The sequence below is a fragment of the Alligator mississippiensis genome, chromosome 11 (genome assembly GCF_030867095.1).
Source record: "Alligator mississippiensis isolate rAllMis1 chromosome 11, rAllMis1, whole genome shotgun sequence".
NCBI lineage: Eukaryota > Metazoa > Chordata > Crocodylia > Alligatoridae > Alligator > Alligator mississippiensis.
The window spans coordinates 10,590,090-10,603,048 of record NC_081834.1 but is presented as its reverse complement, the minus strand read 5'-3'; the positions used below and the strand labels follow the sequence as shown (position 1 = coordinate 10,603,048).

Sequence of the window (12,959 nt, the reverse complement as noted above, 5' to 3'; positions counted from 1 at the left end):
AGCTGTGCCGTTAGCTGAAGCAGTAGATCCAGAGGTCCTATTTGCCACTCACAAACTTAGGAGGCTGACGTGACAAATCATCTCTAGACAATGGTCAAGAACGGTCTGCTGGAACAGATTTTTTTTTGCAAAAACATCAGTTTTGACAAACTTCTGATGAAACGCAGACTTCCAAGATCTGTCCTTTGAGGCTGGGTCTCTTTGCCAAGAGTGATCTACCTCTACTGATGTCTTTAGCTCTCAGCTCTGTCACAAGTAGCCTAGAAGACCAGGGCAGGGAAGAAAAAAAGCAGCTCCAGCCACGGTTCTTAGAGCTATGGGTCAAAAGTTGCTCTGGGATGCCACGGTGGAGCTTGGCTGGATCTTGGCTTGGTTGGATCTTGACTTCCTAGATGCAGTTTTATTTTGAGATGTTCTAAATGGAATATTTGATGCCCTCCCGCTTTAGTCCATGGTTTTTTCATTCTGTGGAAAAATGCTATTGTTTGTTCCAAAACCAAAACATTTACTTTTTTTAAGAATTTCCCAACTTCCTGCACAACAGAAATTCCAACTTCTGAGAAGCAGCGCTCATAACAGTTTGCCTTGCGAGTAACAAATACAACGAGTCTGCATGCAAACAGCCCACAGGCCAGGAATTAGTCACAGTAATTAGTCTGAAAATAATTTTGAATAATGAGAACATTCACAAACACAAGGAAAGGGATGGAATCCAGCAAATAGATGATTTCTTTGTGAATTGTTTTCCCGTATCTTCCCAGCTTTACCAACACTAATCAGAAGATTTCGGTTTCAGGCAATGGCAGCGTGCTCTTATTGCCACTCGGCCAATTAAGAGAAGGGCAATAAGCATGCCCTGGACATCACTCCGAAGGCCAGGAAGGCAGGATGCTTGGATAGCACCAGCAGCTGTGCTTGTTTGGTTTGCTCAGAAAAGTCGGTCACCGTCCTTCTTTCCCGAGGTCTACACATTGGAACAACTTCCCCCCGTGAGCTCTGCCAGGGCCTCTTCAGTAGGGCTGTGCGAAATCTCGCCGGCTGTTTCGATTCAAATCTTTAGTCCTGTTACTGCTCCTGTGCAGAGATCTGTGGAGCAATCAAAGCAGTCATTTCATGTTTCTTGTCAGGCCTGCTGATCTCTTATCAATTATCAATCAGAAGATGAGGGGGTGCCACCCCGTTAACGTGTTGCACTGTGGCAATTAGCAACTGCCAATTATAAGAGCTTAAAAACGGAGTTCAGTTGACCACTCGCTCAATAAATATTGACACAGACATCAGTAAAAGTATGTCATTTGTGAATTAGATGAAAAAAAACCCAACTAAGATGGGGGGGAAAAGAGAAAAACCAAGCTCCCAGCATTATGACTGGGCTTTTGAGGATTCTTTTCTCAGGTTTCAGTCCCAATTTGCAATCAGGGCTCCAAACCGAATGGAGGCTTCTTCAAATGGTGACTGTCTCATTTCTTTTGCCTGAGTTTTTTGGGGGGTTTTTTCTCCCTTCTGGGTGTGGGGCAGAGGAGGTGGATACCATCCTATTGAAACAAGGCAGCGAGAACTTTGTCAAGGAATGAACTCTTACTGTAACCCACACCTCATTTGTCACCCTGATGGGCTGAGGAAAAGTGACATTTACAAACTGAGAATGAAAGCACATCCATTTCACCAGTCTGACACCCTGATATAATAACTATTTACCTTGAGAAAGAGGGACTGAGATTTCCGATTCTTGTGAATCTTCTCACTTTGGCACTTATTTTCTCACTCTGTCAAACAGCCCCAGATTAATGGAACAATTTGTTCAACAAATCATATTAGCAGAAAGCGCACAGGGTAAAGAGAAGGAGGCGGGGGAGCAGGAAATTTTTACTCATTCATAGCAGTGGTATCTCTGCAAATAAAAATGTAGTTATGCCTGACATTTACAGAGGTACAATGTGAAAGGGAAAAAGTGTAATGACTTTGGGCAGTTGAGAGATCACTTTGCAAGAACAGTAGTGCTCAAAGGGGAATAAGATAAAGTTACACATAACATCTAGATTGAGCTTCTTTCTGGAACATATTTGTCAAACACAGCAGGATCCGTCTGTGTTTAAAAAAGAGTTTTCCATTAAAATTAAGCACCTTGTGCTTTCCTAAACTATAAAGGAAAGTTCCCTTTACAGGCTGCATTTCTGAAATGCTAGGTAAAGATTTCGAGTGAGAGCCATATGGAGAATACTATGAATACTTCCTCGCTAGCTGAAAGGTATTTAAAGGCCTGGTCCAAAATTTATTGAGAGATTCTGGTTGACTCCTGTGTGCTCTGGACTAGGGACAAAGTGACCAGAGACCCCCCCGACTCTTTTCTAATCTACTCCATATTTATACTACGGTGACTCCATTAAAGCTAGCCAAGCCTATTCAACAGCAGGTTTAGCTGTACTTAGCACCTATCATGAGGTATGGAAATATAAAGGTGCAAGTTCACTAATGCCATTAGACGTATTCCAGATTTATAGAGGCAAAAATGGGAGCAGAGTTTGAGTCCAAGACTTCTATTAGAGCCTACATTTTGGGTAAAAGCTCGTAATTATGCCAACCCCATGTATCTTATAGCAGAGCACCAAAATACATGTACTTTTCTCAGTTGCATACTCCAATTCTTGAGCCAGTATTTGTAGCCTATAGAACATAGTTAAGTTACCATTTTTAAAGGCGAAAAAAAAAGAAAAGGAAAAAAAAAAAAAACTTGTTTCTTTAAATTTGTGATGCCTGTTTCTCACAGCCCTGAAAATATACAATTTAATGTAGCATCATTCCCTACCACCTCCCCCTCCAACACACACACACTTGGAGAGGACACTCTAAGTTTGCCATGATGTTAAATTATTTCTGTTAGCTTGGTACAGCAGCACTGTACCTTGCATCCTCAATGAAAATTGACGCTCTCTTGTTCCACTTTTCTTTATGCCGTGACCTTGGGTGTCAAGGGAAAATATTGCTTTGCATCTTTGTGTTGCTTGAGTCCTGCTTCTCTCTTTATAGGTTATTACTTGGCACACTTCAGAGCCTCAGGCAATACAGTGAGATCTGTACCATACAACTGGCTACACTAAGAATACTTCAGACCACTCAAAGAGATGCATCTCAGAAGTGAACTTCCCTAATATTTTGTACAAATGGCATCACTGTTAAAGATAAATTGGTATTTTGCAGTAAAATGTTACTATCTAAGGGTTTTTTTCCTAAAGATCAATAAAGATGAGAGAATCCTGATTAGTCAAATGTTGATGTTTCTGTTCAACAATTACACAGTCTTTGCTCAGGCTCTACCCGCTGCACTTCATTTAGAGTGTATCTGAAGCAGAGACAAGATAGAAACTAAGTAAAGACTTTACATTTTGTTCTTTAGGGTTTTTCTTTTTCATTAATTCATGTTTTTTGCTACTTCATGAGAATTATTGCGAGATGTAGAGATGTCTTAAATGCCTCCCTCAGGTTACACAAGGGTAGATTGCCTGATGGGCAGGTGGAAAGGGAACGAAGCAGTCTTCTATACATCTGGATTAAGTGATTGATACAACTTGCCTACTAAAACAGTTTGCTTCTGCCTACTTGTAATGAATAAAATGGATGCACATCCCTTTAAAAACATTCAATCAGGACCTGAACTCCATTGCAATTACTGCATCCTTACTAATTTCTACCAGGGTAACTGAGATAAGAATCCAGCCTCTTAGAAATATAGTAGAAGGGGAGAAGGGGACCAGTGTCAGTGTTTCCTAGAAGTCACAGGAAATCTAGGACAGTTGAACTAGACATAGGCAGATGAATTTATTTGGCCTCAATAAACTGACAACGTTAGGAAATGTTGTCTGTAGATGAAGCTGGCCAGAATAGAAAATGAACAGAGGTGTATAGAGAGGTAGGGACCAGGGCTAACTAAGATGTTTTAAACCTCTGTTCCTTTTATATATATATATATATATATATATATATATATATATATATACACACACCCATAGACATAGACGTAAACATAGACGTAGACGTAGACGTAGATGTAGGAGTGGATGTAGACACACACACACACATACATATATACACATTTTTCTATTTTGAAGTTTGCAGAGTTCAGGTTGAAATGACACCAAAAAAACCAGAAAGGCTAAAATACTGTATGGTTGGCCAGACCAGAGGATGGAAGTATGAAAGATTTGGTGACATCTATTCCCTAGAAATCTCCAGCCTAGTTATGCACACAAAAGAGACTGTATCATCTCCAGAAAGAGAAAAAAAAAAAAGAAAATTTGTGGTTGGGTCACCCATCACTAAGCCTCATGGATGATTCTCCATTCAGTGCTGTGTGGAACGTAAACTTACCATGCAAAAGCTCTATTACAACAGCAAGTCTGCAAGACCTGGCATGTCCCATAGTCAGATGGTAGGGTCCCTTGCCAGTCTGCAACCCCTGAGGTAAACAGAGAATAATTCCAGGCTGGTAGGAGGAGATTCAGTAGAAATGTTTTAATAGGGATCCTGTTCTCTCATCATGGTAGCCCCTGACAAGGAAAGCAATCGCATTGTATAGCTTGAGGGTTCAACATGGCATTACATTTTGGGTAGCTGTGAAATTCCACAGAAGGAACTTCCTGACAAATTCATTGTGCAGCTTTGGAAATAAATATTCTTTCTACTTACAGAAGTGCCGGAAGAAGTAAAAAGGAGGCCCTTTCCAAGGTGGTTAGAGGGAACAGATGGAACTGGAAGACAAAGAGATACAAAATATAGATTTCATAGTTGTTCCATCTCAATGCCTGTCTGCTCTCCTCTATATTTGTATTTCTAAAGCAGGGGTTTTTTTTAAATGTTTTCCATAGTAGGACTCTTGATGTAGCTTGGTTCTTGCCAGGGCTCATTCTTATTTAGCTATATGGAGGGGGCCAGAGGTTTGCTACCACCACATCTAATGAGAATTTCTAGACAAATAAGTGCTATTCTGAAGTGTCCATCACTATTGTGCTAATGATATGGGATGTACATGGTGCATGGCCTGCTTGCTGTAGGGAGGAAAGGAGGGTTGGATATAGTTTTCCTTTTCTGGAGAGAATATTTTTTTTTAATTCAGTTTTAAATCAAGACATAAAGTCAATATCTCAATTACTTTTGCAAAAAAACAAAACAAAAAAGGAAATACATAAATAAAAATGTACTTTAAAAATGGTTCTCTCAATCTTTTGGCTATTTTAATTTTTTACTTATTTTCATTACCTTTCTAAACAAAACAAAATAAAAAATATGCAATAAAAAGATGAAAGAATTTTTGTTTAGATAGTATCAACAACTTCAAATATGTATATGTTTGAACACATACATATATATATATATATATATATATATATATATATATATATATATGTATGTATTTATGTATGTATGTAAGACAAGGGTGGGGGGAGAGCCTTGATTTACAACATATATTTGTCTCTCTCATTTAACCCTTTTCCCACAAAAAAGGAACACATTTTGATTTCAATGAAGCAGTGTTTTTGACCCTTCCCAAAAAAAAGGAAAACCCCATATCCAGTTCTCATGAGGATATTCTTCCTACTCTTTGTTCCTGTATTTCCTTGACTCTCATTAAACTACATTCCTCAACAAGGGCCATCTAAGAAGATGGCTATATCTCCATGGCATTAGCCAGAAAAATTGGTTCAAGATCAAGAGTGGGGCAATAGGACTGTTTCCAGGGGAAAGTCTGAGAGAGAGAACTAGAAAAAAATCATCAAAATATTGCTTGACCTGATTATCTGTTTTAGCTTTGGTATAGCCTGACTTTTCTTCACCTGTATTATCCCCAGTGCTGCCAGCAGTAAAAAACCCAAACCAAATAAACAAGCAACCCCCTACAATCTATATTAATGCTATATTAATAATGTTAACAATAAAGATTTATGGGATTTAACTTAATGGCTAAAAATGGGAGAATCTTTTAAAAAAGCACACAGGACCATAAGCACAAGTTGTACAAATTCAATTACTTGGGAATCTTAATTTTCCAGAATAAATGGGCCAGATGCTTTTCTCAGTCACACGTGAACTCACTCAAGGATAAACAAAAGGAGAATTTGCAAACTATACATTATATAATCAGCTTTTTTTTTATTTCAGATTTTTTTTTTAGTGCAACTTTTGAAGTGTAAGGAAAAAAATAATGTAAATGATCTGATTTCATTTCCCCCCTCCCCTGGGATGGCATCCTTTATAGTGTGTGTGTGTGCGTGTGTGTGTGTGTGTGTGTGTGTAATACCCACAAAAAAGTGTGTGTTGAACAGAATGTAAAGGAACCTTAAATCTTACAGCAGAAAATACATAGCTTGCAGCTTTACATATCATCACGGCTCTAATGTATGTATGCATGCATGCAAGTGTATAGTTCTCTGTGTGGGTGTATATTTCTTTCCATATATGCAAAGACAAATTCCTATTCTCAGACACCAGATTATCACTTTGGTTGCCTGTGCCACAAGATGAGTATTAATTAGACATGACCAGGCCTGCTGCATGACTCATCTCAAATGGGTAAGGAGGCAGAGTGGGCGGATTGTCAACTACCCATAATACATCCTTTGGTAAACGGGCATTGGACACCCACGTGTTCAGAAATCCAAATTACCAGTGAAACCTTTCATCACCCCGCAGGTTAATATGAAGACGCTGGTGTAAGTTTTATACACTCTGCTCATCAAGCCCGTGGATAGAGACTCGCTGAGATGAGGCATAAATATGGCCTAATCATCAACTGCGGATTCAGATCTCTCCTGCTGAGCAGGTAACAGTCTAAAGTGTTTAAACTGATACCTTCCCAGCATGTGGCATCTTAATCAGCATCAGACTCCTACACCTTTTCTTCCACTTTGCTGGGCAGAGTCACTGACCTCAGGAAGATGGGTTTATTTTAGTGCTAAAATTTGCCTATATGAATAATTTCTTTAACTCTTTCTGGTCCTCTGGATGTACATTGGAACCTCTGCACAAAACAGTCCATTAGCTTTGCAAAGAGGTTACGAAGAGGGGCCATTGGAAAGCGATCAAAAGGAAGGAGATTGGGTATCGGTATCCCATTCAGGGGGCAAATTGCTTTTTTATAGTTCCTAACAATTTAGGACCACTGTAAACTGCAGTGCAAGGTGGTTACTGGACAGATGTTCAGAGCACACCTTTCTATTTGGCAAAAGTAGTGTTGCCAAAAGACTTCCCAACCCTTAGGAAGATCCCCGTAGAAGCAGGTCAGCTAGACAAACCTTTCCTCCGCGTTGCCTTCTTTGGCTACTGCCACCATACAGGCTGCCCTGGCAGCAGCTCACAAGGCAGAGCTCCATGGAAGTCAGCTGCTCTTTGGCCTCTGGGCAGCTGCTGTCTTTCACCTGCCTGCCCTGCACAGCAGAGCTGCAATGCGTCCATTGCTGGGGTAACCCCTTTTGGCACGGAAGGAGGGTTTATATTTATAAAAAGGTGGTGTTCTCTGTGAACGTACCATTTGTTGGTATTAAGAAGGCATTCTTAAAAAGCAGTCACTTTTCCACACAGGGAATAGATCACCAAGAAGGGTCTGGGCCAACCCCCTCCCTCCACCTCTAAAATGTGAAGTTTGAACCAAACAAGCTTGGCTGGTAATGGCCACATTTTTGGAGAATGCATAGAATCTGAGTCCAAAATTCACAGCTAGAGGCTGGGATTAGCTGATGTCTCTCCTCCTAAAAAATCTTCCCTTTTATACTTCCCCTCTATGCAGCACTGGTCAGGCTGCAGTTGGAGTAATGCATCCAGTTCTGTGTAACACACTTTAAGAGGGATGTGGATAACCTTGAGAGGGTCCAGAGGAGGGCCACTCACATGGTTAAGGACCCGCAGGTAAGATCCTACGAGGAGAGAGTGAGGGTCCTGAAGCTCTTCAGCCTCCACAAGAGCTGAGAGGGGATCTTGTGGCCATCTACAAATTCATAGGGGGAAGGGGGACAGCAAGGAATAGGGGGTACTCCGTATACCAGGGCACCCCTTGGGGTTACTAGGAACAATGGTCACAAACTGACAGAGAGCAGATTTAGATTAGACATTAGGAAAAATTTCTTTGTGGTGATGGTTGCCATAATCTGGAATGGGCTTCCAAGGGAGGTGGTGCTCTCCCCTACCCTGGGGGTCTTTAAGAGGAGACTGGACAAGCACCTGGCTGGGGTCGTCTGACCCCAGCGCTCTTTCCTGCCCAGGGCAGGGGATGGACTCGATGACTTACTGAGGACCCTAAAAATCTATGAAATCTATCTTTTCAACACAGCTTTTTTGGAGCATTTGCTTGTTTAAGCCCCAGTGGGAAGATCAGCTTCCATCCTTCCTGGAAAATGGGGAGGAGGGCAACAAATGACAAAGCCTGCTGCTGTGAAGCTTCATCTTCCAGGTAAGGAAAAAGACTGGGTGGGCCTATGGGTGGGGGGAGCATTTATCAGCCAAGCTAGGCCAAGCTGATGGGTGCATTGACTTTGTTTCCAACTTTCACTGAAGTTTCAGATGAATTCAACTGGCAAAGCCCTGTGGCAGATCAAGTAGAGGAGGGCTTATCTTTTGATCCCAGCACTTCCCGAGTGTGTGTAGGAGTTGATGTGTCATTAATTGCAAGCAGCAGCGGGGCCAAGGCCCTCCTAACAGGAAAGCTCTATTGCAGCCCTATGGAGTGCCTCCGACGCTTGCCCGCTGACCACAAATAGCACAATCTGGCAGCTGCAGGGGTTTCCCGTCGCTTCCGCTTGTACAGGCGCAGGCCTTCTATCTCTTCCTGCGAGGGTGGCGGCGGCTCGGCAGCGACCTCCTGTCCTCAGGAAGCAGGCTGTCCAGGAGCGGTGGCGGGCGGCTGTAGGTGGGGCGGGAGGGGAGGTGGGGCTGACAAAAAAATATTTGTTTGGTGGCTGCAGCACTGACACGCGCTGGCCAGGCAGTGGGAAAACAAAAGGGGGATGTCTGCTTCAAAAAGGCAGGAAATGAGGCAGCACGGGGGACCTGAGAGACCTATCGGGACTGGGCTGGGGCTTTCTCTCTTACCCTATTGTTTAATTAAAAAAAAAAAAAAAAAGAAAAAGAGAGAGACAGAGAGAGAGAGAAAAAAATATTGAACACATCCTGTGACCTCTTATCAAGCCATCAGCAAGAAAAACAAACAGCTCATTCATCTAAAGGCCAAGGGTGTTTTTGATGTGATTGCCGGACCCGTGAAATCCGTCAGGCCAGACGAGCCGAAGCATGGCTAGGAGAATTGGCTTATCCCTCTGTCTTATCACTGACACGATGATCTTACTTGTGGGCCACTAAGACCGTATTTGTTTGGTAGCTTCTGTAGAGAGCAGCAGGTATCTCCCCTGCCCCAGCGTCCTGGGGCTGTTCTCACCTACCCCTCTTATCTGCACACAGTGCAGTCTGTCTGATGCGTATGATTGATACATCCCTTCTCTACATCCCCTCCCCTTTCTTGGCCAGACACTTACATTTTTCCTACTCTTCGTTTTCTTCTGAAGGAGATGACATTTCAAGAAAAACAAGGCGATTGCTTTATTTAGCTCCTCTCTATCCCTAAAGAAAAGGATTTTTTATTTTTATTTTTTTTGGCTGCTGTATATAAATGAAGAAGTGAAGATCCTCTCTCCAAGGGCACCCTAACCCAGCAAGCTGCAGCAATTTCTGGTTCATATATACATATGCACACAGACAAACACACACATTTGTTTGCATCTTGTCTGTACATACGTTACGTTTAGTTCTCTGGTCTAAGCTCTTGGATTTTAAAGGGCAGGAAAGGCATTCAGTTAAGCTGTAAAATTCAGGCCATAGGTTGTTGCCTAATTCCTCTCGTCTTGAGCCTAATAGCTTGCATTTAGCTAAAATTTAGATTCCAGAAAGGTATCTGGTCTTCTGAGAGATGGAAAATACTCCCATCCTTGCATAGCCTGTGCTGTTACACTTCACTTGGGCATTTGAAAAATGTTCGGTGAGGGACGGACTGAACCCTCTTGACAGGTGACCTGATAATGGAATATATCTTTTCCTCCCCTAAATTCTGTAAGAATAGGTCATCAGTGAAAGTTGTTGTTTAATCTATATTGAATTGCAAATACTTGTGGCTTGATCCAAACAGTTTCAGCTAAACCCCCAAAGTTTGCAAAACAGGCAATGGAAAAATAGGGGTGCACAGAATTAGGTTTCCTCTTTTTGAACCTTTTGCATGCAGGAGACTGAATCCATCTGGACAAAAATCTGTATAATCCCATTATAAAAATGGGATTCGTTTCTATCATCTGCATGCACAAGTGATGGGAAGCATTGGAGGGTTATCAGTAGCTTTCAGTTTTTAATAAAGACTCTTCTGTCAGGGGCCCAGAAGTTACCCAAAGGCTGCTTTATAGTGTTCTAGCAGTGTGAGAGGCCTCCACATAGATGTACATATGATTTATAAGTATATAAATAAAAATCAGCCCTTAGTGCTTTTAAGATTAATTTTTATGTGAACATTTGCCATTGGTCCTTCATTTTCTGGAGAGCACTCCATGTTAAACATATAATGAAGTGTCACTGTGAAATACTATTTGGAGGCCCGCTTGACCTTTCAGGCTCGGCATTTTCTACATTTATCTAATGTTACATAAATTAGGAAATAAATAATTTAGTTTCTTAAAACTCTGAAACCCCCCACCCTCCAAAAAAACAAAACAACTCCCCCCCCCCCCCCCAACAATATTTTTCTTGCAGGTTGAAGAATTTCAAAGCCAAACGAGAAGCTGATGGGGAATGCCATGGTTGTCCAATAATACTGCCAAGACTGTCCATCTGATTGCAGAGATGGAGAATGAAGAGAAAATGAAGGGTGGTGGTTAAGCACTGGAATAAGCTACCTAGAGACATTGTGGAGTCTTCATCCTCAGACATTTTTAAGAGCAGGTTAGACAGACACTTGACTGGGATAGACTAGTCTGGGATGATCCTGTCCTGAGCAGGGGGCTGGACTAGACCTCCTGAGATCCTTTGTAGCCCCACTTTCCTTTTATCTTAGTGTGTTTCATCCCCAGATTCTCAGTTATCCTGCAATAGTAGGAGGGAACCCTCTAAGTAGGGAAACAAAAAGTAACATTTTAGCTTGAAAATCTAGGTGTGAGTCTAGGTTTATGGGGAAACTTTCCAAGTCACAGATAGAAATGAGATTCCCATTGACAATAGGAATTGGTGCTTAAGGATTTTGATAGGAATTGGTGCTTAATTACCTTTGATGGACCAGTGAGGACTACCAGTCTTTCATTCACTGTTGGGCTACCTAAGGCAGTGCCAAGTCTGTTGTTGCATTTAGCATCTGAGCTGGCATTAGGGGCTTCAGGCAAGGGATATAAATCTCTCTAAAGCAGAACTGGGATAGCCAGATTACTAGGTGTAGGAAAAGAAAGGTAGGGGAAGAAAAGAGTTAACTAAATATTAAAATCCAACCATTCCTTGGGAATTTGAAACATTCCATTTAACCTCCTGTACATCTGTACCTAATCTGGTTATTATTCCTAATCTGTTTGAAACCTCTGGCATAGTAGAAACCTCACAGGAAGGGCTGAACTTTTGAATTTTCCCTTGTTTCCAGAGAAGAGAAGTCTGGATAAGCTTTGAATAAGCACCCAAACTTTCATATACTAATTGGAATGGGATCTTGGAACCTCCTGAAGTTCATTTATCAGTTGGGTCTGCCTTAAGGTTTATGGATCTGATTCTATTTGTTTTATTAAAAATATGATGTATATGCTCCTAGCATGACTGAGATTTCCTCAGCTTTCAATGGAAGTATTGTGCATACCATGAATGTAGGGTCAGGCCCTTGAAAGCATTCTTATCCTTCCATCGAGTGTTAATGGGATCCATATTGATTCATTGAGAGGAGATTATACTCCTTAGTGCTGGTGTCATTCAGACGTATTGGTCAAACATGCAACATGTGGAAGGTCAATAACTCATCAATATCTTGGGTTTTTTTGTACTAAGCTGGCTCTTACTTGTTGCAAATGTGTCTCTGAGATAGCAGCCGACTGCAAAAAGGGGCTGTTAAAAGAAACCCAGCTCCCAGCAGCCAAAAGGAAATCTCCAAAAGCTGATTTTCACGTACAGATTGGCTTCATTTCTTCTTATACATACAAAACCAGAATGATAAAAAAAAATGAGTTAGACAAATATTTATACATATGGCTAATGAGAACACCTGGCATAGCAGGTGAACAAGCTAATGGGGAAAAGATGAGATGGATGCACTTCTCGCTACACATACTGCGCCCGAATAATCAGCTTGTTCCTTCTGCTGACATCCCCTGTGAGGGCTCTTTTGCTCCAGTGCATGAAGGTGCTATATCAAGAGCCCTTGAAGACTGCAAGCCTTCTCTCCACTTACCCCTCGTGTACCAGTTCATGCTCCCCCAACACAATCAGAGATGGGAGGTCATGTGAGGCTCCCAATATAGTCATTGACTGGTTCCATTGTGATATCTCAAATAGGCCCATGGTAGCTTTGGAATATAGACATATGTCTCTTAGGACCAGGACTGGCACCACCAATTTATTTCATGTAGTTCACAAAGCAACCATCACCTTGTAATGACTTTCATTTATTACTAGTGACTTGTGAACCTCGGGAGATTTGCTTGGGACAAGTACCAATTCAGCTGCCAAACCTTATCTGAACTATCTGAACCTCTTGAGTCTAAAAAAATGGGGCTGGAAATCTCATCAGATAAAGATATACTCTGTGATTGACTGTAGTTATTGCTTCCAGATGAGCTGGTATTAGTAGCCTAACTGTGTTTGTTTTGATACTTGGCACTTTCACTTCTGGTCCCAGCCCTCAGAAAGACGACCAGAAGTGACCAAAAATGTGTATTTATCATTTCATTAATGCACAGACACGCAAAATG

General features: G+C 41.6%; 1 long non-coding RNA gene across 2 annotated transcripts in view; it reads left to right on the top strand.

Annotated features, from left to right (window-relative positions):
- The window catches only part of LOC109280707 (uncharacterized), a 102,110-nt gene that overhangs the window by 81,910 nt on the left and 7,241 nt on the right, over nt 1-12,959 (top strand). The window contains exon 4 of one of the 2 annotated variants that reach the window (XR_009455551.1): nt 8,318-8,437. This is a non-coding gene — a long non-coding RNA (uncharacterized LOC109280707). Of the gene's footprint in view, nt 1-3,027; nt 3,262-8,317; nt 8,438-12,959 lie in introns of those variants that run through there. The other variant, XR_009455552.1, reaches the window with a different exon arrangement.